The following is a 6,541-nucleotide window of genomic DNA, read 5'->3' as shown; positions in this document are numbered from 1 at the left end:
TTTTTTCTTTCTTTCTGATTGAGTATTGGTAGTTTGTACATTTATAATCATGTGTCCATTTCTTGTAGTTTATCCAATTTCTTGGCATATAATTTTTCATAGCAATCTCTTATATTCCAATGTATTTTGGTGGTATTAGTTATAATGTCTCCTCCTTCATTTCTGATTTTATTTGACTATTCTCTTTTTTAATAGTCTACATAAAGTTTGTCAATTGTTTTTCTAATCTTTTTCAAAAAACAGCTCTTAGTTTCATTGATTTTTTCCTATCATTTTCATGGTCATTATTACATATATTTCTGCTGTTGTCTTAGTTATTTCCTTTCTTCTGCTAACTTTGTGCTTAGTTTTCCTTTCCAGCTCCTAAAAGTGGAAAATTAGGTTATTTATTAATAATATTTTGTTTTTCTTAATATAAGTGTTTATTGCTATAAGGTTCTGTCTTAATACTGCTTGTGCTGCATCCTGTAAGTTTTGGGATGCTGTGCTTCAATTTTCATTTTTCTCAAGATATATTTTTCTAATTTCTCTTTTGATTTTTTCTTTGACCCATTAGTGTTCTGGAGTGTATTGTTTAATTTCCACATATTTGTGAATTTCTCACTTTTCCTCCTGTTATTTGTTACTAGTTTAATGTCACTGTGGTTAAAAAAGATACTTATTATTTCTAACATTAAATTTGCCAAGACTTGTTTTGTGACCTAACATATACCTAACATATAGTTTGTTCTGGAGAATATGCCATGTACATTTGAGAGAAATGTATATTCTGCTTCTGTTGCATGACATGTTCTTTTTATGTCTGTTAGGTTCCTTTAGTCTAAAGTATAGTTGCAGTCCAACCTTTAACGAATTTCTTTCTGGATGACCTATCCATTATTGAAGGTGGGGTATTGAAGTCCTTAATATTATTGCATTGTTGTCTATTTCTCCATTCAGACCTATGCGTATTTGCTTAATATATTTAAGTGCTGATTTGGGGTGACTATATATTCATGATTATTATACTTTCTTAATGAATTGACCCCTTTATCATTATGTAATGATCCTCTTTTCTCTTGTTACTGTCTTTGTCTCAAAATCTGTTTTGTCTGATATAACTAGTTATTCCTGCTCTCTTTGAGGTTCTAATTGCATGGAATATATTTTTTTTTACATCCCTTCACTTTGAACTCATGTGTGTACCTTAAAACTGAAGTAAATCTTGAAGGCAGCATAATATTGGGTTATTTTAATTCAACCACTATATACATTGTGATTGAACAGGTTAACCATGTACATTTAGTGTAATTATTAATAAGTAGGACTTACTTATCTTACTGTTTTCTTGCTGTTTTGTATTTCTCTTCTTCCTTTCTTCCTACCTTGCCAAATTCCTTTGTGAATTAATTATTTTCTCTAGTGGTGTACTTTGATTCCCTTCTCTTTATATTTTGTGTGTTAACTGTATCTTTAGCTTTGGGGTTACCATAAGGCTTACATAGAACATACTACAGATATAGCAGTCTATAGCTTTTGTCTTTTAACCTTTTAGAATAGTTAAGTGATTAATACTAACATATTACAGTATTCTAAATTTGACTATATACTTACTTTACCAATGTGTTGTTTATTCTCATGTGTTTTCATGTCACTCATTAAGCATCCTTTGTTTTAGCTTGAAGAATAACTTTCAGCATTTCTTGTAAGACAGGTCTAATGGTGATAAACTCTTTTAACTTTTGTTTATTTGGGAACACCTTTTCATTTACTTAATTTCTGAAGGACAGCTTTGTACGACAAAGTATTCTTTTTTCTTTAATTTAATTTTTTTTTTTTTTTTTTTTTTTTAGGCAAGGTAACCCTTGGTTGACCTCACAGATCGCAAAGATCTTGTCAGCCTACAATCCCTTATGTTTTACACCTACAACACCTGGTCTTCCTAGGTGGTCTCCCATCCAAGTACTAACCAGGCCCGACCCTGCTTAGCTTCTGAGATCAAACTTAGCTTCTGAGATCAAACTTAGCTTCTGGGATCGGGCTTGTTTGGGGTGGCATGGCCATATACCAACAAAGTATTCTTGGTTGGCATTATTTACCCCCCTACCCCAACATTCTGTATGTATCATCTCACACTCCCATGTCCTATAAGTTTTCTGTTGAGAAATCAATTGATAGTTTTAAGATGAAAACTCATCTGTTAGTGACAAGCTTCTTTCCTCTTGCTGCTTTTAAGAGTCTCTGTCTTTGATATTTGACAGTTTTATTATAATGTGTTCTAGAAAGGATCTTTTTAAGTGGAATTTGCTTGGAGTCCTACATGCTTCACAAATTTGGCAACTAAATTTTTCTCCAGATCTGGTAAGTTCTCAGCCATTATATATTTAATAACCTTTCTGCCCTGTTCTCCCTCTCACCTTCTGGGACTCCAATAAATTCACAGATTGCTTCTTTAAATGGTATCACATAGTTCATGTAGGCTTTTTTTCATACTTTTTCATTCTTTTCTCTTTGTCCTTCTCTGATTCTCCCATCTTGCTAAAGTCTATCTAAAGTTTAAATTTAAAAGTGGCATAGGGACATCGAGAAACAATTATACTATTATGTAATTATATATAGAGAAACAATTATACTAATTTATTTCCACCTAATTACTCATACATGAAAGGTCTGATAAAGGAAAACTGAAATGAGTGCCCATTTTGGCAAGCCACATATACAAATGGTGGGCTACGGGTTGGTCTGAATAAGCCTTCTGAATAAGCCTTTTTTTGGAGCTAGGAAGTTAATGATGTGGCTTCCTGGGTGGATAGGAAATAAAAGCCTGAGAATAGGAAGACTCCAGTTTTGATCCTGAGTCAACACAGAAGGAGAATTCCTGAAAATTAAAGAAAAAAAAAAAGAAGGAAAGGGAACCATATATAATTTAATATTTACCCCAAGCTAACTAAATTTTATCATTTTCAAATTCATATAAGCTTGCTGCAGTCACAAGTGTTTGTATGCTTTAATTTTGCTGAGCAACTGACTTATTGGGGTGATAAGCTCATCTCTGTTCACATTTAATTATAAAACCATTCATCAAAAATAAAGTAAGAAACTTCTGCTAGTCAGAAATTGATAAGCCATGAAATCTGTCTTACATTTGCACTATATATAGCTCAAGATCTAATTTTTTTTTTCCTCTTCTCTTTTTTTGCCTTTGGCTCAATAAACTTAGTAGAAATAAAAGTTTAGAGAAAACTTAGCTGCTCACCTACAATTGAGCAGTCTGTAAAATATTTTTAGATTTTTCAATATATTCATAGAATTTGTATTTGATTTAAACTGTTCTGATATCTATTGTTTTAATAATTTAAAATATTAAGATATTTCCTTTTTATACTCTGAATGTGTGGAGAATGCTTCAACATATAAAGATGAAAATTTTTTTGGATGATAAACTATCTATTGTTCCTTCCAGATATTTATTTTGTTCTTGTTTTTATGTTTATTTATAGTCACTGAGGATTGGCATTTTGTTACGAAGAGAATCATACTGAATTCATACCCAAACTCTTGGGTATCTATTTACAGATACTTCTGTGATAATAAAAAGACAAAAATGAAATATATTTTGGAAGTAGTATTTTAGTCTAGCATGCTTTACTAAGTTTAGTTTCTACAGGTTTGTTGAAAGTAACCCTTCAGAAAGTAACCCTTCAGAACCCTTCGTTAACAAGAGTGAAACGAAGAATGAGTGGGTTATCTATGCAATTTTGCTTAAAATCAATAAAAATTTCAGGCCTAAAATTCATGTATTAACCTATGACTTGTAGTATGGTTGATTACAAACTCTTGTTTAAATTAAAAAATAAATGAGGAACTAGTTATTGAAGATGGTAAGTTTATATAGTCAGTTTGAGAACAACTGAGTATGAGCCATCTCTGAGTTCATTAAATATAGACATATAATAGGTAATTAGTGTAAAATCTAGAGTTGAAAATCTGGAGGTATATATTTAGTGATTATGAATATTCAAGTGGTTTTTAAATAATGACAAATGACATTGTCCATGAAATGCATGTATATAAAAAATATCAACAGCCAAGAAACATCAGATTTTGAAGGGCATATATTAGTTTTCTATTGCTGCGTAATAAATTACCACAAAGTGACTTAAAACAACACCAACTATTAGCTCAGAGTTTTATAGGTCAGAAGTTCAACACAGTTGGCTATATTCTCTGCTCAGGTTAAAATCAAGATGTCAGCTAACTATGTTTTCATCTGGAATTCAGGGTTTTTTGTCAAGCTCATTTGGGTTTTTGAAAAAAATTGAGTTCCTTCAAGTTGTTGGACTTAGTCTCCATTTTTCAATGACTGTTAACTGGGAGCTGCTCTCAGCTTCTAGAGGCCACCTACATTCTATGCCAAATAATTCCCTCTATCATCAAGTATGTCAGAGTACAACAATTTTTTCTCCTATTTCAAAGCTTTCCCTTTTCTAAAACCAGAAGAAAAGTCTGCTTTTGAAATAGTTCAAGGTATTAGTATAGATCCACCTAGATAATCGCCTTACCTTAAGCTCAACTGTGCCATATAACATGACATGTTTACAGGAGTAATATCACATCATATTCACAAGTTTAGGGTGGCACAGCTTTGGGAGACCATTTTGGAATTTTGCTTATCATGGGGCAACCCTAGGATGTTGAGATGAAGAAAAGCGAAATAGGAGTATAGGACAAAAAGAAAAAGGGAGGATAACAGATATTTTAAAACAATTGGTGATCAATCCAGGGACTTAAAATGTCTATTTGTTTTGGAAAAATAGAATTCACATTAAAAAGAAGCTTCAGTGGAAAAAAAAGTTAGAAATATGAAGGCAGTAGAATGGAATATGAATTAGGATTATAGCAGTCGATTGCTCTTTCAAGAAACTTGGCAGAGATGAGACTGAAATGGGGCAGAAACAAAGAAGGTCAAGAATGAGAGGGATGCAAGTGTTTTTGTTTTAAGATGATCCATGAGAGAGGAAGATCTTAAAGAATGCCAGAAAAAAAAAATCAAGTAAGTTAGAAATCCTATGTTTATTTTATTTTTTCAAATTAACAAAACACGTGAGATGAGGGTTCGCAAAAAACTATGTTTTTTTTTTTTTTCTTATACAAAGTAATTCTTTGCTTGTTTAACAAAAGCAAGTGGCTTTGGCATTTTCTATGTGTGTGCTAACATTTCTCCTAATATGTGCCTTGCAGTCCCTCAAAGTATGTCTTAATTGTATTCTGAGCGTATTTTCCAAAACAAAATGGTCTGAAAAGGTGACCAAATATTGAAATTACAACACTCCAAAAATAGTTAGATACTTGGTTTGCATACTCAATTAACACAGAAATCTCATTGAGTGTAGGATTTAAACTGTCAGACTTAAGAGTAACTAGTAGATACACATTCAACACACTATAGTTTTTCTGTCAATGTAGCGGCTGAAATTATACAAATAACTAACTTTTCAATGGTTATTTTAACCATATTAATATATGTTCCACTTTTTTGTAATTGATTGATAAAATAACCAGAATCAGCTGAATAACCCCAACTGTGCTTCTTAGTATAAAATATATGTTTAATGTTAGAATTAATTATCAACCCATGTAATATATTAAGACAGTGTAGAAACAGCATGTTTGGTGTTGTATTCAAAAGGAAGTACAAGAATTCCACAAAACTCGTCTTCTATTACAAACGTATACCCCAAAATACCTCTGTGAATGACTATATTATACAGGATTAAAACTGTTTTGTTTTAATCCTGTATAATATAGTCATTCACAGAGGTATTTTGGGGTATACGTTTGTAATAGAAGACGAGTTTTGTGGAATTCTTGTACTTCCTTTTGAATACAACACCAAACATGCTGTTTCTACACTGTCTTAATATATTACATGGGTTGATAATTAATTCTAACATTAAACATATATTTTATACTAAGAAGCACAGTTGGGGTTATTCAGCTGATTCTGGTTATTTTATCAATCAATTACAAAAAAGTGGAACATATATTAATATGGTTAAAATAACCATTGAAAAGTTAGTTATTTGTATAATTTCAGCCGCTACATTGACAGAAAAACTATAGTGTGTTGAATGTGTATCTACTAGTTACTCTTAAGTCTGACAGTTTAAATCCTACACTCAATGAGATTTCTGTGTTAATTGAGTATGCAAACCAAGTATCTAACTATTTTTGGAGTGTTGTAATTTCAATATTTGGTCACCTTTTCAGACCATTTTGTTTTGGAAAATACGCTCAGAATACAATTAAGACATACTTTGAGGGACTGCAAGGCACATATTAGGAGAAATGTTAGCACACACATAGAAAATGCCAAAGCCACTTGCTTTTGTTAAACAAGCAAAGAATTACTTTGTATAAGAAAAAAAAAAAAAAAAAACATAGTTTTTTGCGAACCCTCATCTCACGTGTTTTGTTAATTTGAAAAAATAAAATAAACATAGGATTTCTAACTTACTTGATTTTTTTTTTCTGGCATTCTTTAAGATCTTCCTCTCTCATG

General features: G+C 31.5%; 1 pseudogene; it reads right to left on the bottom strand.

Moving 5' to 3' along the window:
• Positions 1-1,900: 1,900 nt before the first annotated feature.
• On the bottom strand, positions 1,901-2,047 carry LOC111729214 (annotated as a pseudogene).
• Between the last annotated feature and the right edge of the window lie 4,494 nt (positions 2,048-6,541).

Source organism: Pteropus vampyrus, unplaced genomic scaffold, assembly GCF_000151845.1.
Source record: "Pteropus vampyrus isolate Shadow unplaced genomic scaffold, Pvam_2.0 Scaffold8, whole genome shotgun sequence".
NCBI lineage: Eukaryota > Metazoa > Chordata > Mammalia > Chiroptera > Pteropodidae > Pteropus > Pteropus vampyrus.
Note: the sequence above shows the minus strand (reverse complement) of the source record. Positions and strands in the feature narration are given on the sequence as shown.